The 27,652-nt window shown below is 41.1% G+C and overlaps 1 protein-coding gene across 1 annotated transcript in view; it reads left to right on the forward strand.

Moving 5' to 3' along the window:
- The first annotated feature begins 1,212 nt into the window (after positions 1–1,212).
- RAB7A (RAB7A, member RAS oncogene family) overlaps positions 1,213–27,652 on the forward strand; it is an 82,302-nt gene continuing 55,862 nt past the window's right edge. Inside the window, exon 1 of the mRNA XM_036911542.2 lies at positions 1,213–1,441. The gene's annotated coding sequence lies outside the window, so the exon portion shown is untranslated. The remainder of the gene's footprint in view (positions 1,442–27,652) is intronic.

The following is a 27,652-nucleotide window of genomic DNA, read 5'->3' on the forward strand; positions in this document are numbered from 1 at the left end:
ACTACTCCAGTTTTTGACTCTTATCCTCACATGGATTTCTCTGTGTCTTTGTACTCTATGTTTATGTAAGGACATTAGATTTAGGGCCCACCTGGATAATCCAGGATAATTTTATCTGAAGATCCTTAATTACAAAGTAAATACCCTTTTATCAAATCAGATCACATCCATAGTTCCAGGAGGTGGGCATATGTTTTGGGGGATCACTGTTCAACCCCCTACAGGAGTCAAGAATGATTCCAAAATTTTTGAACCAGGCAACTGAAGTGAAGTTTGCATGAACCAGGACAGGAAAAGACTATGAGAAGAGCATCTTTTTGAAGATGGAGATAAAGTTAATGTGTTCAGATGGGGCTGGTGCCTAGTAGGGTGTCTTACCATCCTAAGGGCTCTACAGGGTACAGCTTTATTGTGTCCCTTTTGACACCAAGCTCAGAGAGCCTTGAGTTTGTATTCTGTTCTCTTGGACTGTCTCTTCTGTCAGACAAAGCGTTCAATAATTCTAATACACCTCTGTATCTCTTATTACCCTGCTACACAATTGGTGCAGTCATTTTCAATTCACTAAAAGGTCACACATTGGCATTAGACAAGTGTTCCCACCCCCACTCTATCACTTACCTGGGAGCTAGGTCAACTGACCTTTACTGCTCTCAGTTCCCTATTTGCAAAATTGTGAAAATAATCTTTCCTTAAGTGGTTGAAGTAAGGATGAATGGAGATGATCCAAAGGTATATATAGTAGAGGTGCACAATAGGTGCTTGGTAAATATAAGCGCCCTTCTTCATCCCACTGTGAGTTTGTCAACCACTGTCTTGTCTCCCAGTGCCGAGATTTCTGCGAGGGAAAGCCTGTTCCTAGAGCAAGCTTTGCTGATCCTGAAGGGCTCTGAGCACACAGTAGGACGACTCCGTTGACTGATCAGCCCCTTCTGAAGAAGGACGCAGGAAGGGCCAGTCTACCCCATTCTCTGTCCCCTGGCATTTGTTTTTCTGGGGGAACGGAGAATGGCTGATACGGGTTTGTGGGTTCGACATGGCGCCGTCCTCCTCCTCCTAGAGCCTCAAAGATGGCAGCAACCAGTCGGGGGAAGACATGTTTTTACCCCGTGAATCAAGTCGAGGCCTGAGGCGTCGGAACGTGACGCAAGGTTGAGGCGGGTCTCTTCCCCCGCACCCGTGGCGTCAAGTGTCTCGTGACAGGTACTTCCGCTCGGGGTGGCGGCGGTGGCGGAAGTGGGAGCGGGGCCGGAGTCTTGGCCTTAAAGCCGGAGGCGGCGGCGGTAGCGGCAGCGGCGGTGTTTAAGCCTTGGAGAGGGCCGAAGAGTCCGCTGGCGCCGGAACGGGGACTTCTCCTCTGCCCCGCTCCTCTCTTGAATCTTCTCCTCGGTGGGAGCCCTCGCGACGCGCCCGGCCCGGAGCCCCCAGCGGAGTGGCCGCGGTAAGCCGAGGGCCCAGCCCGGCCGGTGGCCTGGCCCCATCCCCCTCCCCAGCCCCTCGTCGCCGGGGTCTTGCTTCGCCCCTATGGTGATAGGCCCTGGGTCCAGCGCCGGCCTCGCGAGGAAACGACGCGTCGCTCAGGGCGCAGGGGCAGGCCCGGGCCGCGCCCGCCCGGGAGAGGTCAGAGGGTGCCGGGTGTGACCTCTGGCCGTGGTGCCGACCCGGGGCCAGTGGGCACGGACGCCTTGTTTACGGGTAGCGTCAAGACTGGAGAGCCTAGAGGTTCGTCTGAGTTGGGTGGCTGCTGGGCACCGGGGGCCCTGCGCCGCGGCGGACGCGCTAGCCCGTTGAGTTCCTTTGGAGCGGCGAGCCGGAGGGTGCAGGAGTCGACGCCGCCCGCTGCCGAGTCGGGGGACGCCGGCCAGGCGCCCCGACCGTAAGCGCAGCGCTGATAGGCGCCCCGAGCTAAGCCAAGGTTCCCATCAGTCTCTTCACTTGAACAACTTGACCCTGTTAGTGAGATAGTTTCCCTGCCGGCAACTGAGTCAAGGCAGTGAGTCAGGTCACGTGCACTGGGTTCGTCTCGAATACTTGTATACATGTGAGACGCCTCTGGCTCTGGGACACAGGGAGCTTTTTGTCATAACCTTGTTACGCTCAATGCTGAAAGAAGAGAAGTTTCCAAACTTACTAGGAGATAGTGGTTGGCTGTAGAGCTGTGTTTGAATTCCCACCGCGCCGGGGGTCTCTTACTGCATTCAGTTCGGGCGTGATACATAGTAGTTTATAGAAGTGGAAAACAGAGTAATAGTAGCAAACATTTGAGCATTTATTGTATGTTGGGCAGAGTGGCAAGACCTTTGCATAAATTATGTTTAATTCTCAGAGCAACCGGCTAAAGAACCATTACTGTGCCCCATCAGAGAACAGAGAGGTTAAGTCACTTGTCCAAGGTCACACAGCTAATAAGTTATGGAGTGGATATTCAAGCCCCAGGCTGTTAGACTCCAGAGCACTGTACTCAGCATCTGGGTTGAACTGCTCTCTGATGCTCCTGAAGCTTGTGATCTTTCACCAGCTGGTATCTACTTCCTGCCTTTCTTTATTAGTGATGTCATTTGAAAGCCTCTTCTGATAACACCAGTTCTACCTTAAATGCAAGATAGTCTGTTTGCAGTTTTGACTTGTAACACATCTTTTTTGTAGTGTAGTGCCAATAAATCAGTAGCTCTAGAATTATAGCAAAGTACTTCAGGTTTAAAAATTTTTGTTACCTAAATCTTTTGTCATGTGTTAGGTCTGGCAGTTCTGCAACGTAAACCTTTTAAAAATATTAGTACGTGGCCCACCAGCCAAGCCAGTTGGTTCTTTGCTGTTGAAAATACTCGATCTTCTCTTTGGATTCCAGAAGAACAGGCTCTTGTCCCTTACTTGTGACTTAAGCAGCTGATTAGCCGCATGACTTCTCATCCGTGGATTAATAGAGTCTACTTTTAGTGTGTTTTCCTCTTCAGACTTGGGGGGATTTGTTCAGATTTGAGTCTAAGAACTGGAAAGTGAGTTGCGAGAACTTCCCCTGAAGATACTATCCCAGGTAAAGCTTAGTGCTCACAATTCTATTCTAATTTTTTTTTTCTTTTTAACTTTGCTGCCTTGCCTGATATAGTTAAGTGAGTAATAAGCACGTTAGCCTGAAATAATGTTTGAGTTTAGAGGAGAGTAATGGTTAGCACCTTTTCACTCATTCAGATGTTTTGAGTGTCCACCATGTATCAGGCATTGCTGGGTATTGACTCAGGGAGATAGACATGGTTCCTGGCCTAAAGGAATTTAAAAATGGTATGTGGTCATGGCCAGGAATTCTGTTGTGGAATGGCTTGGTGGTAGAACTTGAGGTTTTGGGAAAAGGAGTTATTTCTCATCTGCGCAGGTGAAACTAGTAATCCAGATAGTTTGGTGTTAGGCTAACTTGAAGGTTTTGTTCATATTAACAACAGTATTTGCTTGGTTTACTCTTGAAGAGAGTACAGAAGCTAATGTTACAGTTTCTAATTGATCATGTCTTTTGAAGAGTAACCTTCGGCGCTAAACTTGTTTCTCCTTTTGCTTAGAGGCATTCATTTGCTCAAGAGGGAGTTCATGTCACTGCCGTTTTATACTGCAAATGTTAGTTGCTGCAGTGCTCTTTGAGCAAAGGCGCTTTTGGCATGCTGAATTTTCTTCTTTAACCGACAAAGAAAGTTAAATGTAGTGCTTACCAGTCACAGTACCAGGACCATTCTAGAGAAAACCCTGTACCACCCCATCTTCTACAGCTGTTCCTTAAAACAATTCCTTTCTTTGAAAGGAGATGTGAGTTTTGCATTTGTGGTAGAACTTCATGAGTACACAAACCAAAGGGTGGAATGTAAGAGAAGGCAGTCTAAAAATAGTTTATTAGTGTATCCCTCCAGGTAATTGTTAGCAACCATGTGGGGCCTTTTTTTTTTCTCCCCTACTCTTGTTGGGCCTAAGTCCCCAAGCCAGATAATCAAAGAGCATTGCTTTATAACAGTGTAGCTTTGAATCCGATTCCTGACCCCACCACCAAGTGAGGCAAGAGGGTTTGGGTGACTTGATTAGCTTTTAGTAAATTTCCAAAGAGATCTGCACTACTGACATTTGCCCTTTCATTTGGCATTAACCTTTCTATGCAAAAGTGTAGCAAACCCAGACCACACACGTGACAGTTTTCTTAGGCACTGATCTTCCCTGAAACTTGACATAAATATTTACCATTATTCCTATGATAAATTGTCTAACTCTTCTTTTGTGTAATTCAACAAATGTGTCTGAGAAGAAGGGTTTGACCAAATACTGGACTGGGAGATCCAGGCAAGCAGGGTTTTCTGGGGAGCTGAGGAGGAGCAGTCTTCCCAAGTACAGCTCAACAGTGGCTCCCCTCGGCACTGACGTCATCCTCTGAAGGGGACTGAAGCTCTAGAAATTAACTGCTCCCCCACCCCCATTTCATGGCTACAGTCTTGCTGTTGATACTTACCTCCCACGGAAGGTTGCCTTTGTATTCTCAAGCATCCTTTCCTGTGTATTATCAAACACTTATCTGCTAATGCCGTCTAATAGAGCTCTTTGCTTCTCTCTCTGCAGTTGGCTGCAGAAACATTTTGCACTGTGTTGTTCTCTTTGATTATTTGCTCTAACGTCTTCCATCTATTTTCTGCTTCTTCCTTCCCACATTTGGCATTAAACAACAAAAAAAGATCGTTTGCATTGTTTTTTTAGAATCACCACTTCTCAGTGGCGATCCTGGTCAGTGTAATTGTGAATCGAAGGGAAAAGTGTTGTGATGGGTGAAATCAGAACAGGCTTTTTAGCAGTGTCTCTGACTAGTTTCAATTTTTAGTACTCCAGGCTGTGATTTCAGAAACAAATTAAGAATAGAAACTTGCACAATGTCTCCGCGGGGGAGGAAGAAAGCATGGGAGTTGATCCCAGTGGTGACATACAGCGCTGGCCTTGTTCATTCACCCAGAGATGCAGTACTTCATGCAGGGGGCCTCTCTCCCGCCTTGCCTGGGGCTCTCTGTCTTGGTGATATTATCACTACCGTGGAGGGCAATCGACCAGACCATTCTCGTGTCCATTTCTTGGTTGCCTAGGACTGCTTGCTATTGGGACAGGGCAAATCCGAGGATGCATATTACGGAGGCCTGGGACCTGGGACCTTTCAAGTAAAGATGGCTTTTTCTTGCTACTGGCTTTCATGGGTTTACCCAGCTCAATCTGGGAATCCTTTAAAAATTATATTGTGAAGTAAATAGTTACATCATTGGTTCCAGTCTTCTTATGCAGTTTTAATTTAAAATGTTTATTAGTTTGATAAATTTTTTGAGTTATTTGAGAGTACATCACAAAGCCACTATGAATTACCCTTTAATAAAACTCAGCAGTAACAGCATAGACTTTAAGAAAAACAGTGTCTCTTACATACAGTATTTATTTTAGTCAGTCAGCCAATAATTCCCCATGGTCTTAGATGTCTGGAGACCCCCAAAATAACAATGGATCATCTGGGCAGCCCACATGTTAAGAGCCACTCTTAAATCCTTTTACCCTGTGCCATTCAGTTGACGATTGTTAAGGAGCATTAATGTTTTGTAGAAACTGCCCTACACAACATTTGTCTTTATGAGACTGAGACTGATGCGCTACCTATTGTGCTAATGAGGCACCTACACAATATTTGTCTTCAAATGCTTTTTAAAATTTGTTTATTACACAAATTGCTTACAGTTTACATAGAATTTCATTTGGTGCTCAACACAACTGTGTAAACTTATAGGGTGACCATTTATTTCTGCCTGAGAAAGCTGAGGCTGGGTGCCCACCTGGCCCAGCTACTAGAATGTTAATCTAGGTAGGTCTGCTGAAACACAGTCAGTGCTCTTCCTGATGCGCACCAGCCTGTCTTTTGATTATATGTGATTTAATATAAAGATCTCAGCATTTAACTCCTTATACAAGTGTATTTCTTCCACTACCTTTTATTTAAAATGACGTTACTCATTTGCTGATTGTTAAACGAGTCAGTTCTTTTTTAAAAAGCTAGGAAAATACAGAAGTGAAAAGAGGAAAAATTTGGTTCACTACCCAGAGAAGACCGAAGCGTTAACTGATTGTTTTCTTCCTATGAGTGTATATGTTAGCCTTCCTTTAATGAAATTCAGTTAAAAAAATATGGTGTGGGAATTTACGTGTAGAGGGGGCTGGGCACTCTTGGATCCTTCAGCCTGTGGAACCTCTCCTAATAAACACTCAGTGATGGGAAGGTGGAGGCCTCATGGAGAGCATGGGACTAGATGTATTTTTCAAATGTTTAATAGTGACAGGTGAAGAACCTGATGGGTCCAGTTCTAGAATAAGGTTTATTTGCCATGGCACTGGGTAAGCAAAGGGTTGGCCCTTATTTTTAAGTAATTTGTCATTTCTGTATTTTAATAAACTTTGAATTTGAAGTAGAACATACAGAAAAGTACACAAGTAAGTGAACAACTTGGAGAATTTTAACAAACTCAGAAGTTCCCTTGTGCCTCCTCCAAGTCATTTTCATCCCTTCCTCCCAGGATAATGAGTCTGCTGATTTTTAACACTATAGTGTAATTTTGCCTGCTTTGCCCATGGTATAAATGGAATCATCACTGTGTACACTTCTGTATTTGGTTTCTTTGACTTAATGTTATTGTGAGATTTTGTGTTGGATGCAGGTGTAACTCCCATTTTCACTGCTCAATAGTATTCCCTTACATGATATACCACAATGTATTTATTAATTTATCCATGTGCTTTTGGGTAGCTTGTTATTTATGACTGTTACAAATGATGCTGTTTGAATATTCTTCTGTCTTCTGATGAATATATGTACACATTTCAGTTAAGTTAATACTGAGGAATGGGACTGCTGAGTTTGAGGGTGTGTGTCTGTTCTTTTGGCTGCTGTAACAGATACCACAGACTGGGTGGCAAAACAACAGAAATTCATTTTCTCACAGTTCTGGAGGCTAGATGTACAAGATCAAGGTATCAGCAGGGTTGGTTTCTTCTGAGGCCTCTCTCCTTGGCTTGTAGAGGGCAGCCTTCTCTTTGAGTCCTCACATGGTTTTTCCTGTGTACATATCTGTGTCCTAACCTCTTCTTATAAGGACATCAGTAATATTGTGAAGGGCCCTGCCCTCATGACCTCATGTAACCGGAATCACCTTAAATGCCCCATCTCCAAATACAGTCCCATTCGGAAGTACTGGAGGTTAGGACTTCAGCATATGAATTTGGGGGGCACAGTTTGGCCCATAACAGTATCGGTTATGCTTTGATAGATAAACTGCCAATTTTCGAAAACTGTACTAGTTTACATTCCCACCCACAGTCTGTGAGAGTCCCAAGTATTCCACATCTTTGCTAACACTTGATACTTTCTTTCTCATTTTTGTCCCTCTGGCAAGAGCTGTTTCTTTATGGCCCCATTTAGTACTAGGAATGCAGTCTTTGATGGAGTGAGGAGGTTGTTTCTGGGCAAAATGGGTCATGGTTGGAGACTGCCTCTTGTAAATGCTTCTTAAATCCATTGGGCTCAGAAAAGCAGAACGGCTTCAGTGTGTGAGCAGTAAGCCCTCTGTAGTTGCCCTTGTGGATTAGTTTTTATTATGATCTGGACCCATTCTTAGTGGTGGAATTGGCTCAAAGCATCATCTGTGGGGTATTATTCTAGCCGTAGTAGACAGTGCTTTCATTCAAACTCTTCTTTGATCTGACATTTGATTTCTTAAAATACTGGATTCCCTCATATGCATGCTAGAAATAGATGTGTTTTACATATACTCGAGTGACCATTTAGGTATTAGTTGGTGTTTGACCAACAGCTTTCTGGCTGAGTGATCTTGAGCTTTGTACATCAATGTAGACTTTAGTTTTGTTGAATAGTACTACTTTTGCCACTCTCACCTTTGTTATTCTAGGATGGCTCTTGAAATATTACTAAGTAAACTTACAGTTTTTTTCCTGTTCTAATTTTGCACAAAGTTACTATTTGTAGCATGTAAATTATGCTTCTGGGACAGTGATTAATATGTATTGCTTTCCTGAATGATAAACTATGTATTCTGTGTTCATTTGACAGTTTTTATTGTCTATCATAAGAAAACTTGGCTGGCAGCTGTGGGGAGTATAAAATTAAGAACACAGGAGGCTTAGGAATAATTGAGGGAGCGAGGAGGTCGTAGTCATAAAAATAACTTAACAGAAAATGCTAGAGGTGTTCAATGGCTGGGTTAGGTGGGTGCTGAGTGAATTTTTGGATAAACTGATTTGGAAGGGAAAGCCAGTGTAACTGGAGGACATGGCATATGCCAAGTGGATTGTAAGGCAGATGGAGGGACTGCAGCCCCTTCAGTGTGGAGATGGCTATTCATATGGGGCCAGAGTGGCGGGGAGGCCAGGGGAAGCACCTGTTGAAGGGTTTGTGTTTAACAAAGTGATACTTAGCTCTGGATAGTGCTAGGATCGCGCATAGTCCTTTCACTTGAACCTCACAGCCCTATTGAGTAAGGCAGGTGGTACCCCAATTATGGATAAGGAATGACTTTGGTATTATAAATTACCTAAAGAAAACACACATTAAAAGATTAGTGGGGCTAGGACTGAAGTACAGTTGTTATGTTTAAACCTTCCAAGTGGTGCTTCTTCAGAAATGCCATTAACCTAGGTTAAAAGTAGGAGCTGGTCTGGGTTGGCGTGTGGAGAAAGCAGTTTGGCTTCCCTCTTCAGCCCGCCAGCCCGGGTGGGCTCCTCTTAGCGGTTTATGGGTAGTCTGTTTTACTGGTAAATGCCTGAGGAAATCTAGGATTGATATCAAAAGCTTTGGGCTGTTGAGATGTTCTGTGTAATTGTTTGTACTAGCTATCTGCTTTCCAGTCTGTCTTACCAAAAAGGAAAAAAAAGTCACCATCATTTTTGTCTCTTACTAAAGACTCTTAGCTCTTGGTTTGGTACCTGCGTTTGAAAAGCTTTAGATCATATAATTCAAGCATCTGTTGAACTGGGCTGCAAAATGCTCTTCAGGAGAATTGCTTTCTAAGGAACTTGCTTTTTTGTGCAAAATGACTTAGCCACACCAGGTGTCCATTGGTGTGATACCTGGAACAAAGTACGTATATAAGCAATCTCTATGCTTTATAGAGCTCAGCTGTTCCCTTGTTCAGGCTTCACTTCAAAGTTCAAACAAAGTGGCATTTGAGTTGTCACCATCTTGGCTCAGATGAGGAAATGGCCTGGGAGGACACAGCACCACGCGGCCCCTGTGTCAGGGGCCAGGACAGGCATTCAGTATTCCAAGTTGGCAGATGTTTCTTTAACCCTCAGAGTGGTGAGAAGAACAAGAGCATCTTCTCTGGAGGAGCCTTTGTTAAGTTTATTGTTCAGTGTTTTTCGTTTTTTAAAAGAAGGATGCTTTGACTCTTCTGTTACTTTTGAAATGTAAAGTTCCAAGTAGCAACTTTTCAAGCAGTATCAGACTGAACAGGCCAGGTAATTCTACAGTTTAACAACCTCAAAGTGGCTGACAACAATTGAGGTGTATTTTCTGCTCAAGCAACATGCTCAGCATGGGTTTCCAGGGGCTCTGCATCAACTGAAGGAGCAGCCGTGATTTGGAATATTGCAGCGGTCTTGGCAAAGTGGAGAAGAACTATCAGGGTCTTGCTTTGCAGTTAAACGTTCCAGCCCAGAAATGACACGTCACTTCTGCTTCCAACTCACTGGTCAGAATGAGTCACACTGCACAGGAGACCAAAAGTGTAGTTCTGCTGTGGACTTGGAGAGCAAAGAGTTGGAAATATCTGGGAACTAGTACTAGTTTTACACGCTTGCTTTATTAGACGATAGAGGTTGGGGGAAAAGAATGCCTCATTTGTAGATTCTTGTTTCAGTTAGCTTGGTTATTAAATGCTAAATAGGATACCAAGATGCCCAACATCTTCACTTAAAAATCACCTTCCTATCCTGAGAAATCTATTTCTTTTAAATGATAACACTCATGTACTTTGATATATCCTTTGCGTGAAGAAGGTGTGAAAGAAAAGATTGGGTCTGAGCCTTCCCTTGCCTTGTCAGTGTTCAGTGTTGGGACTCCTGTAGACTTCCTTGGTGTCATCACTGATTCCTCACTCCCACCCACCCATACAGACCCCTCTTGTGAAATGCTACCAGTTAGTCTTCAAGCACTCCGTAGGTGCTGTTCCTTCCCTGTGTGCAGAACCCTTTGTTTTTCCATTGCCCTTGGTGGTGGCCCTCTACAAACCGATTCCCACTTACCTCGCTGGTGAGGTGGTGCCTCGGATGCAGACCCACTATTCCCTGAGTTACTTTACTTCCTTTTCCTTAGCACACGGGGTTCCCTGCCTCCTTCACCTTGGTTCCTGCCACTTGCCTTTATTTTTGCGTTCCATGTGTTGGCATCCATCTGACTCAGGCACCACCAGCTCCAGCTTTAAAACCTCCCTGGCTACCTCTGTTCACACTTTTCTCGGAATCCATGTGACTTATGTTTTATATGTGTGTCTCTTAACTGTTTTGTATATTTTATTTGACATGCAGTAGGAGAGGTCTTTCTTTGGGGTAGACCTAGACTAATTTATTTGTTTTTCCTCAGAAGTTAATCATTTGAAGAAACTAAAAATATATTCCCAAGCGGCTTGTGATAGATACATGCACACATACATCACATCTGTTGTATTCCTGGGCTGAGAAAAAAATACCTGTAAATTCCTCACATTGTTTGAACTCAGAATCTGTAGGACTGTAGAGGCTTCCCTAAGCAGGGCCATAGCATGGCTCTCAAGTGAGTTACTAAGCTTCGGTTTCTGCTTCAGAAATGGGAATAGTGGATTAGCTAGCCCAGGATCCTATTTTTTTCTTTGGCTGTTGGTCATTCTGCCATGACTTCTGTAGTATCCTGACACGAACAGAAGCTTAAAGGACTCTTTCAGCCATTTCAGAAGCTCTCACCTACATGGAGCCCTGCTCATTCACTTCTTTATGAGGAGCAAGGGTGACCACACTGCTGGGTGGTTCAGTTTTTCCTAAAATGCACTTGTTTCTGAAGTCTTAACGTGAATAGTTGTCTGCCATCCTTCTGGATAATTTGGTGACTGTACTTCCAAACTTACATTTTTATGTTCAAATGGCATCATGTAGTGCTCAGTCTTCTGTAATTTGCTTTCTGAAAATTTCACTGTATGTACTTAACACCTTTCCTTGTCAGTACATACTGCATTTACCATAGGTTAGCCATCCTTTGACAGAACATTGCAGTTATTTACAGCCTTTTTCTTTAAGAAAGTTATTTAGTATTTATCTTTGTCCACTTATGATCATTTCCTTAAGATTTGGTGGTTATACATAGATAGAATTTGTTGTTCAGTAGCCATACTGTTTCCAGGAAGGTTGTGTGCTTAGCATGTAGTTTGAGAATTCTGTTTTATGTAGTTGCCAGTTGTCATTTTTCTTAATGTCTGCCAGCTTAAATGATGCCTCATTGTTTAACATTTCCATTTCTTTGATAAATAGATTAAGCTTAAAAAAATATGTTAGCCATTTGTTTTTCTTTTGTAAGTTGGCTCTTGTTCTCTAAAGCCCAAGTGTTTCATTTCTTTCTAAACTTTTTATACAGCAAGAATATTGACCCTTTTCCGTGTTGATAATATTCCTGGATTTTTCCTCTTTGGCATGGTTTGGTTGATGGTGTGTTTTGTAGTATAGAAACTTATATTGTCATATCTGTCAATTTGTTTTGTTTTCTGGGTTTCTTATTATACTTGGGCCTTCCACATTCCTAGGGACAGTAAAAACAAATTTTTCCTACTACTTAGCTCATTTGGAAATCTGCGTGGTGTGATGTCAGCATCTTTCCAAATGTGTAGTTGTCCCAGCCTCTCACGGTATTTCCATCCTTGCTGACTAGAAATTTTTTTTTCTAATCACACACTAATTTCCCACCTACATGTGTTTTTTTAAACTCTTCTGTTCCATTCTTTGTCTCTGGGACAGTACTACTGTGTTACTTGCTTCTGCTTCATACTACATTTTGATAAGCTAGGCAGTTTCCCATCTTTTGTATTACTCTGAAGTTAGGTTCACATGCTTGTTAGCTTTTGATTAAGTTGTTGTTCTTCCTACCTCTTGTCCTGATGCCTTAATCGGTTTGTCTGGCAGACTCATCAAGAAATTACAGAGGAAGCCTTTGCTAAGGTGCCCTGGCCAAGAGCAAATGCCCAATTCCCCCTCCCTACCCCATGGATCTGGGACGAGCACTGTATAAATTCCTCATTTGATCGGTAGGTTTTATCCACCACCTACCATTTTGCAAGCTCTGTGCAAGTCAGTAGCTGTACAAACAGTAGAAAACCAGCCTTCTGATTCCCAAGGAGCCTTGGGCTTGGTGAGACACTGGTTCATATTGTTTAAACCTTATGCCTTTACTGCCATATGCATGGATTGGAAGAAGACTTTGGAAAGAAAGTGAACGTCAGATTTCAAATTCTGTTCCCAAAGCTTTTTGGCATTTCATGTTTTGCTTCTTTGGTTTTTCTTGCAGTATTTAAACATACACACTTACTTCATAATCCATACTTCTGTTAACTGTTCTTGTTGAACTTTGACAAATGTGGTTTTTCTTTGTCATTCTGGCAGAGGGTTGCTAATAGGAGACTCCACAGAAATGTCCCAGACTTGGTACATGTTAAAAATGTTTCCTTTTTAGATAACCTAGAAAAAGTGGCCAATTTTCTAGAAAAATACAACCTTCCAAGGCTGACCCAGAAAGAAACAGAAAATCTGAACAGACCAATTACCAGCAATGAAATTGAATTGGTAATCAAAAACTACCTAAGAACAAAACTCCTGGACCAGATGGCTTCACTGCTGGATTTTATCAAACATTTAGTGAAGACCTAATACCCATCCTTCTTAAAGTTTTCCAAAAAGTAGAAGAGAAGAGAATACTTCAAAGCTCATTCTATGAGGCCAACATCACTCTTAATACCTAAACTAGGGAAAGACACCACAAAAAAAGAAAATTACAGAACAATATCCCTGACGAACATAGATGCAAAAATACTCAACAAAATATTAGCAAAACAAATTAAAAAATATATCAAAAAGATCATCCATCATGGTCAAGTAGGATTTATTCCAAGGATGGTACAATATTCGAAAATCTACAACACCATCCACCACATCAACAAAAAGAAGGACAAAAACCACATGATCATCTCCATGGATGCTGAAAAAGCATTAGACAAAATTCAACATCCATTCATGATAAAAACTCTCAACAAAATGGGTATACAGGACAAGTACCTCAACATAATAAAGGCCATATATGACAAACCCACAGCCAACGTAATACTTTACAGCAAGAAGCTGAAAGCTTTTCCTCTAAGATGGGGAATAAGACAGGGATGCCTACTCTCCCCACTGTTATTCAACATAGTTCTGGAGGTCCTAGCCACAGCAATCAGACAAAACAAAGAAATTAAAGGCATCCAGATTTGTAAGGAAGAAGTCAAACTGTCACTGTTTGCAGATGACATGATATTGCACATAAAAAACCTTAAGACTCAACTCCAAAACTACTAGAACTAATATCTGAATTCAGCAAAGTTGCAAGATACAAAATTAATACACAAATTTGTTGCATTCCTACACTAATAATGAACTGGCAGAAAGAGAAATCAGGACAACAGTTCCATTTACAATTGCATCAAAAAGAATAAAATACATAGGAATAAATGTACCGAAGGAAGTGAAAGACCTACACTCTGAAAACTACAAGATACTCTTGAGATAAATTAAAGAAGATACCAATAAATGGAAACACATTGTGTGCTCATGGATAGGAAGAATTAATATTGTCAAAATGGCCATCCTGCCTAAAGCAATCTACAGATTCAATGCAATTCCTATCAAAATACCAACAGCATTGTTCAACAAACTAGAGCAAATAGTTCTAAAATTCATGTGGAACCACAAAAGACCCTAATAGCCAAAGCAATCCTGAAAAGGAAGAATAAAACGGGGGGTATTACGCTCCCTGACTTCAAGCTCTACTACAAAGCCACAGTAATCAAGACAGTTTGGTACTGGCACAAGAGCAGACCCATAGACCAATGGAACAGACTACAGAGCCCACATATAAACCCAAGCATATAAGGTCAATTAATATACGATAAGGAAGCCATGGACATACAATGGGGAAATGACAGCCTCTTCAACAACTGGTGTTGGCAAAACTGGACAGCTACATGCAAGAGAATGAAACTGAATTATTGTCTAACCCCATACACAAAAGTAAACTTGAAATGGATCAAAGACCTGAATGTAAGTCATGAAACCAAAGAACTCTTAGAAGAAAACATATGCAAAAATCTCCTGAATATAAACATGAGCAACTTTTTCCTGAATGCATCTCCTTGAGCTAGGGAACAAAAGCAAAACTGAACATACAAAAAAATGAACAAAATAAAAATGAACAAATGGGACTAAATCAAACTAAAAAGCTTCTATACAGCAAAGGACATCATGAACAGAACAAAAAGTCTTCCTACAGTGTGGGAGAATATATTCGTAAACAACATATCCAACAAGGGGTGAACATCCAAAATATATAAAGAACTCACATGCCTCTACAACCAAAAAGCAAATAACCCGATTAAAAAATGGGCGGAGGATATGAACAGACACTTCTCCAAAGAAGAAATTCAGATGGCCAACAGGCACATGAAAAGATGCTCCACATCACTAATTAATAGGGAAATACAAATAAAAGCAAAACAAGATATCACCTCACACCAGTTAGGATGGCCAGCATTGAAGACTAAGAACAACAAATGCTGGTGAGGATGTGGAGAAAGGGGAACCCTCCTACACTGCTGGTGGGAATGTAAGCTAGTTCAACCATTGTGGAAAGCAATATGGAGGTTCCTCAAAAAACTAAAAATAGAAATACCATTTGACCCAGTAATTCCACTCCTAGGAATTTACTCTAAGAATATAAATTCTCAGATTAAAAAAGATACATGTACCCCTATGTTTATTGCGGCACTATTTAAAATAGCCAAGATATGGAAGCAATCTAAGGGTCCATCAGTAGATGAATGGATAAAGAAGAGGTGGTACATATACACAATGGAATACTATTCAGCCATAAGAAAGAAACATGTCCTCCCATTTGCAACAACATGGATGGAGCTAGAGGGTATTATGCTCAGTGAAATAAGCCAGGTGGAGAAAGACAAGTACCAAATGATTTTCCTCATTTGTGGAGTATAACAATGAAACAAAACTGAAGGAACAAAACAGCAGACTCACAGACTCCAAGAAGGGACAAGCAGTTACCAAAGGGGAGGGGTGGGGGAGGATGGGTGGGGAGAGAGGGAGAAGGGGATTGAGGGGTATTATGATTGGCACACATGGTGTTGGGGGGAATCATGGGAACGACAGTATAGCACAGAGAAGGCAAATAGTCACTGTGGCATCTTGCTGCACTGATGGACAGTGACTTCAGTGGGGTATGGGGGGAGACTCAATAATATGGGTGAATGTAGTAGTAGCCACATTGTTTTTCATGTGAAATCTTTATTAGAGTGTATATCAGTAATACCTTAATAAAATGTTTCCTTTTTTTCTGTTAAGTTTACAGATAAAGAGGTAGTTAATTAATTTTCAAAGATAAAGAGTAGACCATTGGGCTAGTCTTTATTTTCAAGGTATTTGAAGGAATGTTAGCAGTGTGAATGGGGAAAAACTATTGCCTTTTGGACAGGAAAATTGTATACTGGGTCAACCCGTTCTTCCTTTTTCCTCCTGTCATCTTCTAAAGGTGTAGCTCATCGTTCCTGCATATTATATGCAGTCCTGTCCAGGTATCCCTGCCAAATGGAGGTCTGATGTGGCTTGCAGTTCTTGAGCCCATAAAGTCACCTGGGTTTGAAGAGCACCCACTGTCTGCGGAGCGGGAGGGAGGGAGGGAGTGCTCTCTGTGAGGAGTGGGACCTGTGGCCAGGTTTCTGGTAGCCCCGTGGAGAGGGGAGGTAGTGTTAGAAATATTCCCCTTGGGAGAAGGGGAGCTGGGGTTGTGAGTGAGGAGATGCACGTGTTGGCCAACCCTGTTATGTACCCCCTTCCTGGGCAGGTGGTGCACACAGTTAATGAGTAACCTTACCTGTGGTTGTTTACAGACCAGAATCAAACAGTGGGGTCAGAATGTGAGCCATGAGTTGATTTTTCTGCTTCCCACTGCTGTGGTAGAGAACACTGAGTTCTGCTCCTGGTAATACAGGGGAAGTGGAAGTTGAGTCCGTCAGATGGGCAAGCACCCAAAGGATGCATTGTGCTGGGCGCTGTGCTAGGGAAATGCCAGAGGAGCAAGACAGTTCCTGTCCTGAAGAAGGTTTTTGTTCGGTGCTGTGACACATGAACAGCTACCTACAAAAGGGGACATAGTATGAAAAAAGATTTGATAGTAGTCTTCTGGACAGGTGTTCATTTTTTGTGTGTGAATATATACTTGGTAAATCCAGTTATACAAAAGGAAACCTTGAAAACAAATCTTTGTCCCACCTTAATCCTTCCTACCTAGAGACAACAGTGGATCCTATAAAATTGCTTGGTTTTGACCTACAAGAAAGACATTTTCATAGGATTCAACCTAGTAAACACGAATGGGAGCATAACTTGTTTTCAGTGTGTCCTACTTTAAGAAGAAATCTTAAGTTGTTTAGAAGTTTAGAATCTGAAGTTCTTAAGAAGTTTAGAATGTTGGCTAGTAATTCATATAAGTCTGTATTTGCTAATAATACACATATGCCTGTGTGTATTTATGTTTTGAATATGTGTTTTGAAAACTGTGGGAGAAAGGGAAACGGCCCTCCCTCCCTCCCACAGTTTTCACCCCACTGGGTTTTCTTGGAGATGCATCAAGGGGAGAAGAGAAGTGGACCTGTGACCTTTCCAGATGGACTAATGTGGCAGAACCTGGAAGCCAACTGTTTTGATTCTTGGCCATGACTGATTTGAGATGATAGATTTGAGGGGTGGTGATAGGCCTTGAAAATGAAGAATTAGGGAGATCAGGGATTCAGTAAGAATGCTAGCATGCTGTGCAGTACTACTCAGGGGACTTCAAGCATGGTGAGCTTTGTGTTCTGGGGGTATGTTATTATTCCAGAGCCCAGGTAGGAAGTAAGTACTGTGATGTGGCCAAAAGCAAACAGTGGGTGGTACTCTTGTTTTCACATAAACTGCATTTCATCATGATGATCTATCCATATTTACATATTTAAGAGGAAAAAAGAAAATACAAGGGAGGTTATTCTGCTTGAACAGATTTACTACTAAAATAGGCCAGGTACGACGTGTGCAGGCTGGGCTCAGATGGTGGCTATGGCTGTAAAAGCGAGGATGCCCATTTGACAAGCTTTGCACGATGTAGTGAACATCAGCAAGCACACCGGACTCATCGAGGAGGAAGCAGGGCTACAATCCTGAAAAACATGAGTAAGTAAGTGGAGCTGCCTGGGCAGCATATGGTGTGGTTCCCTGATTGGTATCAGTTTCTGGTGATACACAGAAGTTCTCACCTTCCTTTGTTGCTGCTGACTGATGATCATGTCATATTCTCAGCCGCTGGTCAGTTGCTGATGGAGTTCAGTTGTTTCGGGAGGAAGAACTTGTTTGGAGGGAACTGCTGACCATTAGAAGAACATCAGTTTACCAAACACCGTAACTCCTGGCTTACCCTAGTGATACAAAGTCATTGCCTCCAAAAAGGCATGTTTTAGAGAGGTTTCTGGAGTGAAAGCTAAATACTTTCCCTGCATGGTGTGTTTTTTGTGTCCTTTGTTATGTGTGTTTCCAGAAAGATGCTTCTATTAAGACAGAGGAAGCTAAACATTTTAGCAGATACTCAAGTTCCTAGTGTATGCTGGTCACAGAGCTAGAAGTATTAATGCTTAGAGCACTGGGCTTTTGTTCCCCGAATAAAGTCTCTTGCTGTCTATTCTGTGTCATGCTCCTTATCAACCACCCTTTTTTTTTTTCTGTATCATTAATCTACAATTACATGGGGAATATTATGTTTACTAGACTCCCCCCATCACCAGTTTCCCCCCACATACTCCCTTACAGTCACTGTCCATCAGCATAGTAAGATGCTGTAGAATCACCACTTGTCTTCCCTGTGCCCCTCCCCCACATTATTCAACCACCTTTTAGTACTACATTTTACTTTCAGTGTTTTGAACAGTGCTTAAATCCAGGAGTCAGTAGTTTGATGTTTTGAGTCTCTGCTGTTATTTTGATTATCTTTTTCTTCTGCTACATACTGAATCCTTCCCTGTGGTAGTCTTCTGTGGTCACAACAGATTTAAGGAAGGAGGTACATTTAAGAAAGGAGTGACTCATCCTGATCCTTTACCAAAACTAGAAGACAAATCATTCCTTATGTCAAAAGAATATGTTTGTACCTGTCATTTTCTGCTGAGAGAATTATCAGTGACTCAAGGGCTGAATGAGTTTGGTCAAGGTCTAAAAGTTGGACTGGGTCACTGATACTTCAGTTAAAAGATGAAATACCACAGTGGTGTCATTCAAAATAATGGAGTAGGAAGCTTTAGAGGTTGATCCCTGTAAGTCCAGGGAAAGGAAATCCCAGGGCAAATACCTCTAAAAACTGAAATCAGTCAGAGGGAGAAATAAAGTTTAAAACCCGTTTATTGCTTACAAACTGCAGTCCATGCCATCTCTCTCTCTCCCCTGCTCTGGAAGAAACAAGCCAGCAAGCCTCTCCCCTTAAACTCTCAGGTTCAGACACGCCCTTGGTTGCCCAGGTTGACATGGAGATGAACTTCTCTCTACCCCTGAGGATATGCAAAAGTGCTAAAGCCAGGCGGGATATTCTGGAAATGTTACAATTTTACCTACAATCCCTCTACCAAGTCAGCCACTGATCTGTAAAGAGTGATTGGAATCAAGATCAAGTGTTCTGGAACTGTACAACCTGATTGGACAGGGCCGCTCCTGAAAGGGCAGGGAGCTGATCTTCCGTGAGTTGGTGGTGTGCTCTCAAACTGACAGCTCCAGCTCTGCACCAGCAGCAGTCAGCAGCAGTCCCCGAGCAGTGGGAGAATTAGATTTCCAGAATGCCATGTTAAAATGCCCATTTCTTAACCAGAAAAAGTACAAAATATACAAGGAAACAGGAAAGAATGACCCATTCACAGGAAAAAAAGAACTGGACTGAAACTATTCCAGAGGAAGTCAGACTAGTCAAAGACTTTAAATTAACTTGTGTTAAATATGCTCAATGAACTAAAGGAAAACACGGACAAAGAACTAAAGGGAATTGTGGAAACAATGTCTGGACAAAAAGAATATCAGAGAAGAAATAACAAAAAGGAACCAAACATTTTGGAGCAGAAAGGTAAAGTAACTAAAATGAAAAATTAATTAGAAGAGTTTGACAACAGAAGTGAGCAGGCAGAAGAAGGACTCAGCTGGCTGAAAGTTAAGACAATTGAAATTAGTCTGAGGAACAGAAAGAAAAAAATGCAGAAAAATGAATGCAACCTAAGGGAGCCACAGACTACTCATAAGCATGCCAAAATGCACCTCATAGGAGTGACAAAAGGAAACTAGAGAAGAACAAGACATTGTTTTAATTTAATGGCTGAAAACTTACTAAATATGGTGAATCTAAACACCTAAGATCAGTTAACTCCAAGAAGGATAAGCTCAGAGATCCACAATTGAGACAGAGACATTATAGTCAAATTGTAACTTTTTTTTTCTTGGTTTCCCAGTGTTTTTTTTTTTTAATTGAAGTGTTGTTGATACACAATCTTATATTAGTTTCAAGTATACAACACAGTGGTTCACCAGTTACCCATATTCTTAAATCCTCACCTCCACTAGTTCAGTTAATACCATTCAGCATAAGAAGATGTTACAAAATCATTGGCTATATACCCCATGCTGTACTACCATCCCTGTGACCAACTTATATTATGATTGAGAATTTTTGTGCCCCTTTATCTTCCTCATCCTTCCAATCCACCCACCCCTGCTCCTCCCCCACAGTAACCACCAGTCACTTCTCAGTGTCTATGAGTCTACCTCTATCTTGTTCATTTTGTTTTGTTTTTATACTCCACAAATAAGTGAAATCATCTGGTATTTGTCTTTCTCTGCCTGGTATATTTCACTTAGCGTAATACCTTCTAGGTCCATCTATGTTATTGCAAATGGGGGGATTTCTTTTTCTTAATGGCTGAATAATCCATTGTGTGTAAGTACTACATCTTTATCCATTCATCTTTAGATGGGCACTTTGGTTGCTTCCATAACTTGGCTGTTGTAAATAATATGGCAGTAAATATAGGGGTACATATATCTTTTCAAAGCAGGGATTTTGTTTTCTTCGGGTAAATTCCTAGAAATGGAATTACTGGGTTGAATGGTATTCCTATTTTTAGTTTTTTGAGGAACCTCCATACTGCTTTCTACAGCAGCTGCAGCAATTTCCATTCCCACCATCAGTGTGGGACAGTTACCATTTCTTTGTATCCTTGCCAACACTTGACTTTTGGATAGTGGCCATTCTGTGTGAGGTGATAATCTCATTGTGGTTTTGATTTGCATTTCCCTGATGATCATCGATATTGAGCATCTTTTCACGTGCCTGTGGCCATCTGTATTTCTTCTTTGTAGAAATGTCTGTTCAGGTCCTCTGCCTGTTTTTTTAATCAGGTTGATTTTTTGGAATTCAGGTTGTAACTTTTGAAAGAAGTTGGAAAGCAGCAAGACCTTGAAAGTAGTAGCAAGAGAAGCAATTTGTCATACACAGGAGACCCTAAATACTATTTTAACAGCTGATTTCTCATCAGATATGGAGGCCAGAGGCAATAAAGATGACATATTGAAGTCCTGAAAGAAAGAGGAAAAAAAAACCCTGTCAACCAGAAATTCTTTTTTTTTTTTTTTTTTAAATAATTATTTTTTATTGAAGGGTAGTTGACGCACAGTATTACATTACATTAGTTTCAAGTGTACAACACAGTGGTAGAACATTTATATACATAATTTGAGGTTCCAGCTATCACCCTACCAAGCTGTTACAATATCTTGACTATATTCCTTATGCTATACATTACATCCCGGTTACTTATTTATTTTACCATTGGAAGTCTGTCCTCTTTTTTTTTTTTTTTTTTTTTTTGTGAGGGCATCTCTCATATTTATTGATCAAATGGTTCTTAACGACAATAAAATTCTGTATAGGGGAGTCAATGCTCAATGCACAATCATTAATCCACCCCAAGCCTAATTTTCGTCAGTCTCCAATCTTCTGAGGCATAACAAACAAGTTCTTACATGGAGAACAAATTCTTACATAATGAATAAGTTACATAGTGAACAGTACAAGGGCAGTCATCACAGAAACTTTCGGTTTTGCTCATGCATTATGAACTCTAAACAGTCAGTTCAAATATGAATACTCATTTGGATTTTATACTTGATTTATATGTGGATACCACATTTCTCTCTTTATTATTATTATTTTTAATAAAATCCTGAAGTGGTAGGTAGATACAAGATAAAGGTAGAAAACAGAGTTTAGTGTTGTAAGAGAGCAAATGTAGATGATCAGGTGTGTGCCTGTGGACTATGTGTTAATCCAAGCTAGACAAGGGCAATAAAACATCCACGTATGCAGAAGATTTCTCTCAGAACGGGGGGGTGAGGTTCTAAGCCTCACCTCTGTTGACCCCCAATTTCTCACCTGATGGCCCCCCTGCGACTGTGCCTGTCTTAGGTTGTTCCTCCCTTGAGGAATCTTACCCGTCTCTGGCTAACCAGTCATCTTCCAGGGCCATACAGGGAAATGTGAAGTTGGTAAGTGAGAGGGAAGCCTTATTGTTTGAAAAGGTTAGCTTTTTACTTCTTTGCATATTTATGCCCTGTGGCTTCTATGCCCAGCATCTGTCTTGAGGTATTTTTACCACTTGGAAGAATTATGATACTCGGTTAATTTGATATGAGGCACGAATTCTATTTAAGGGTTGTAATTAGGAAGGAAGAAGAAAAGCTATAGAAGTAGCAGGCGGAAGAAAACATGGGAAGATTGATTATTTCTTTGGCATATCTTCTTGTAGAGTACTTCAGCATGAATAGGTTTTAAGCTACTACTTAAATTGCGCACACACATTAACATAATAGGAGTATAGTTACATAACCAAAGCATATCTGTAATTACCAGCCATCTCCAGTGAAACCAAGTAAACCAGTTAGGCACCTTAGGCATTTGTGAAAACTTATCTATGACATGGTGGATATTGTCCAACTGAACTTGAACAGTCTGAGAGAAATCAGACAAATTAAAACAACCCATTCCTGGGGACTGTTCACATGCCGTATGTTCTTTTAACAGTAAATAGTCTGTAAGACTTTGGAGCGCTACAATTTGCACTTCTCCAAATTCTTGGTTGAGTTCCAACAGTATAGATCCAGTCAAATTTGTTGTTTTACTGTATGCACAGGCCAGCTTAGATATCTCCTTCCTCATTCCCATGGCAAGTCCAGGAACTGGTGGGATGAGTGCATCTACAGCTGTAGCAGTGCGTGGATATTTGTTGGGGTTTTTTGATGATCATCTTTTGGCATGAGTCTTCCAGAGAGTGCAGATGTTGGAAGTTCTTTTTCATATCGTATCTTAGTTCATTTTCGGGGTAGCCCAATTAGGCTTTGATCCTCTGTATAAACACAAACAGACCCTTTGCCTACACTTTTATATGCCCTTTATACCCTTGTGTAGAACACGTTGGAGGTTACCACACAGGAACTGCCCTTCTTTTTTTTCTTTGTTTTTGGTATCACTAATCTACACTTACATGACGAATATTATGTTTACTAGGCTCTCCCCTATACCAGGTCCCCCCTATAAACCCCTTTACAGTCACTGTCCATCAGCATAGCAAAATGTTGTAGAATCACTACTTGCCTTCTCTGTGTTGTACAGCCCTCCCTTTTCTCCTACCCCCCCATGCATGTTAATCTTAATACCCCCCTACTTCTCCCCCCCTTATCCCTCCCTACCCACTCATCCTCCCCAGTCCCTTTCCCTTTGGTACCTGTTAGTCCATTCTTGAGTTCTGTGATTCTGCTGCTGTTTTGTTCCTTCAGTTTTTCCTTTGTTCTTATATTCCACAGATAAGTGAAATCATTTGGTATTTCTCTTTCTCCGCTTGGCTTGTTTCACTGAGCATAATACCCTCCAGCTCCATCCATGTTGCTGCAAATGATTGGATTTGCCCTTTTCTTATGGCTGAGTAGTATTCCATTGTGTGTATGTACCACATCTTCTTTATCCATTCATCTATTGATGGACATTTAGGTTGCTTCCAATTCTTGGCTATTGTAAATAGTGCTGCAATAAACATAGGGGTGCATCTGTCTTTCTCAAACTTGATTGCTGCGTTCTTAGGGTGAATTCCTAGGAGTGGAATTCCTGGGTCAAATGGTAGGTCTGTTTTGAGCATTTTGATGTACCTCCATACTGCTTTCCACAATGGTTGAACTAACTTACATTCCCACCAGCAGTGTAGGAGGGTTCCCCTTTCTCCACAGCCTCGCCAACATTTGTTGTTGTTTGTCTTTTGGATGGCAGCCATCCTTACTGGTGTGAGGTGATACCTCATTGTAGTTTTAATTTGCATTTCTCTGATAATTAGCGATGTGGAGCATCTTTTCATGTGTCTGTTGGCCATCTGTATTTCTTTTTTGGAGAACTGTGTGTTCAGTTCCTCTGCCCATTTTTTAATTGGGTTATTTGTTTTTTGTTTGTTGAGGCGTGTGAGCTCCTTATATATTCTGGACGTCAAGCCTTTATCGGATGTGTCATTTTCAAATATATTCTCCCATACTGTAGGGATCCTTCTTGTTCTATTGATGGTGTCTTTTGCTGTACAGAAGCTTTTCAGCTTAATATAGTCCCACTTACTCATTTTTGCTGTTGTTTTCCTTGCCCGGGGAGATATGTTCAAGAAGAGGTCACTCATGTTTATGTCTAAGAGGTTTTTGCCTATGTTTTCTTCCAAGAGTTTAATGGTTTCATGGCTTACATTCAGGTCTTTGATCCATTTTGAGTTTACTTTTGTATATGGGGTTAGACAATGGTCCAGTTTCATTCTCCTACATGTAGCTGTCCAGTTTTGCCAGCACCACCTGTTGAAGAGACTGTCATTTCGCCATTGTATGTCCATGGCTCCTTTATCAAATATTAATTGACCATATATGTCTGGGTTAATGTCTGGATTCTCTAGTCTGTTCCATTGGTCTGTGGCTCTGCTCTTGTGCCAGTACCAAATTGTCTTGATTACTATGGCTTTATAGTAGAGCTTGAAGTTGGGGAGTGAGATCCCCCCTACTTTATTCTTCTTTCTCAGGATTGCTTTGGCTATTCGGGGTCTTTGGTGTTTCCATATGAATTTTTGAATTATTTGTTCCAGTTCATTGAAGAATGTTGCTGGTAGTTTCATAGGGATTGCATCAAATCTGTATATTGCTTTGGGCAGGATGGCCATTTTGACAATATTAATTCTTCCTAGCCACGAGCATGGGATGAATTTCCATCTGTTAGTGTCCCCTTTAATTTCTCTTAAGAGTGACTTGTAGTTTTCCGAGTATAAGTCTTTCACGTCTTTGGTTAGGTTTATTCCTAGGTATTTTATTTTTTTTGATGCAATTGTGAATGGAGTTGTTTTCCTGATTTCTCTTTCTGTTGGTTCATTGTTAGTATATAGGAAAGCCACAGATTTCTGTGTGTTGATTTTGTATCCTGCAACTTTGCTGTATTCCGATATCAGTTCTAGTAGTTTGGGGTGGAGTCTTTAGGGTTTTTTATGTACAGTATCATGTCATCTGCATATAGTGACAGTTTAACTTCTTCTTTACCAATCTGGATTCCTTGTATTTCTTTATTTTGTCTGATTGCCGTGGCTAGGACCTCCAGTAGTATGTTAAATAACAGTGGAGAGAGTGGGCATCCCTGTCTAGTTCCCGATCTCAGAGGAAATGCTTTCAGCTTTTCGCTGTTCAATATAATGTTGGCTGTGGGTTTATCATAGATGGCCTTTATTATGTTGAGGTACTTGCCCTCTATTCCCATTTTGCTGAGAGTTTTTAACATGAATGGATGTTGAACTTTGTCAAATGCTTTTTCAGCATCTGTGGAGATGATCATGTGGTTTTTGTCTTTCTTTTTGTTGATGTGGTGGATGATGTTGATGGACTTTCGAATGTTGTACCATCCTTGCATCCCTGGGATGAATCCCACTTGGTCATGGTGTATGATCCTTTTGATGTATTTTTGAATTCGGTTTGCTAATATTTTGTTGAGAATTTTTGCATCTACGTTCATCAGGGATATTGGTCTGTAGTTTTCTTTTTTGGTGGGGTCTTTGCCTGGTTTTGGTATTAGGGTGATGTTAGCTTCATAGAATGAGTTTGGGAGTATCCCCTCCTCCTCTATTTTTTGGAAAACTCTAAGGAGAATGGGTATTATGTCTTCCCTGTATGTCTGATAAAATTCCGAGGTAAATCCATCTGGCCCGGGGGTTTTGTTCTTTGGTAGTTTTTTGATTACCACTTCAATTTCGTTGCTGGTAATTGGTCTGTTTAGATTTTCTGTTTCTTCCTTGGTCAATCTTGGAAGGTTATATTTTTCTAGGAAGTTGTCCATTTCTCCTAGGTTCCCCAGCTTGTTAGCATATAGGTTTTCATAGTATTCTCCAATAATTCTTTGCATTTCCATGGGGTCCGTCGTGATTTTTCCTTTCTCGTTTCTGATACTGTTGATTTGTGTTGACTCTCTTTTCTTCTTAATAAGTCTGGCTAGAGGCTTATCTATTTTGTTTATTTTCTCGAAGAACCAGCTCTTGGTTTCATTGATTTTTGCTATTGTTTTATTCTTCTCAATTTTATTTATTTCTTCTCTGATCTTTATTATGTCCCTCCTTCTGCTGACCTTAGGCCTCATCTGTTCTTCTTTTTCCAATTTCGATAATTGTGACATTAGACCATTCATTTGGGATTGTTCTTCCTTTTTTAAATATGCTTGGATTGCTATATACTTTCCTCTTAAGACTGCTTTTGCTGCGTCCCACAGAAGTTGGGGCTTAGTGTTGTTGTTGTCATTTGTTTCCATATATTGCTGGATCTCCATTTTGATTTGGTCATTGATCCATTGATTATTTAGGAGCGCGTTGTTAAGCCTCCATGTGTTTGTGAGCCTCTTTGCTTTCTTTGTACAGTTTATTTCTAGTTTTATGCCTTTGTGGTCTGAAAAGTTGGTTGGTAGGATTTCAATCTTTTGGAATTTTCTGAGGCTCTTTTTGTGGCCTAGTATGTGGTCTATTCTGGAGAATGTTCCATGTGCACTTGAGAAGAATGTATATCCCGCTGCTTTTGGATGTAGAGTTCTATAGATGTCTATTAGGTCCATCTGCTCTACTGTGTTGTTCAGTGCTTCCGTGTCCTTACTTATTTTCTGCCCAGTGGATCTATCCTTTGGGGTGAGTGGTGTGTTGAAGTCTCCTAGAATGAATGCATTGCAGTCTATATCTCCCTTTAGTTCTGTTAGTATTTGTTTCACATATGCTGGTGCTCCTGTGTTGGGTGCATATATATTTAGAATGGTTATATCCTCTTGTTTGACTGAGCCCTTTATCATTATGTAGTGTCCTTCTTTATCTCTTGTTACTTTCTTTGTTTTGAAGTCTATTTTGTCTGATATTAGTACTGCAACCCCTGCTTTTTTCTCACTGTTGTTTGCTTGAAATATGTTTTTCCATCCCTTGACTTTTAGTCTGTACATGTCTTTGGGTTTGAGGTGAGTTTCTTGTAAGCAGCATATAGATGGGTCTTGCTTTTTTATCCATTCTGTTACTCTGTGTCTTTTGATTGGTGCATTCAACCCATTAACATTTAGGGTGACTATTGAAAGATATGTACTTATTGCCATTGCAGGCTTTAAATTCGTGGTTACCAAAGGTTCAAGGTTAGCCTCTTTAGTATCTTACTGCCTAACTTAGCTCGCTTATTGAGCTGTTATATACACTGTCTGGAGATTCTTTTCTTCTCTCCCTTCTTGTTCCTCCTCCTCGATTCTTCATATGTTGGGTGTTTTGTGCTGTGCTCTTTGTAGGAGTGCTCCCATCTAGAGCAGTCCCTGTAAGATGTTCTGTAGAGGTGGTTTGTGGAAAGCAAATTCCCTCAGCTTTTGTTTGTCTGGGAATTGTTTAATCCCACCGTCATATTTGAATGATAGTCGTGCTGGATACAGTATCCTTGGTTCAAGGCCCTTCTGTTTCATTGTATTAAATATATCATGCCATTCTCTTCTGGCCTGTAGAGTTTCTTTTGAGAAATCTGACGTTAGCCTGATGGGTTTCCCTTTATAGGTGACCTTTTTCTCTCTAACTGCCTTTAACACTCTTTCCTTGTCCTTGATCTTTGCCATTTTAATTATTATGTGTCTTGGTGTTGCCCTTCTTGGATCCTTTCTGTTGGGGGTTCTGTGTATTTCCGTGGCCTGTTTGATTACTTC

This window comes from Manis pentadactyla, chromosome 1 (assembly GCF_030020395.1).
Source record: "Manis pentadactyla isolate mManPen7 chromosome 1, mManPen7.hap1, whole genome shotgun sequence".
Lineage (NCBI taxonomy): Eukaryota > Metazoa > Chordata > Mammalia > Pholidota > Manidae > Manis > Manis pentadactyla.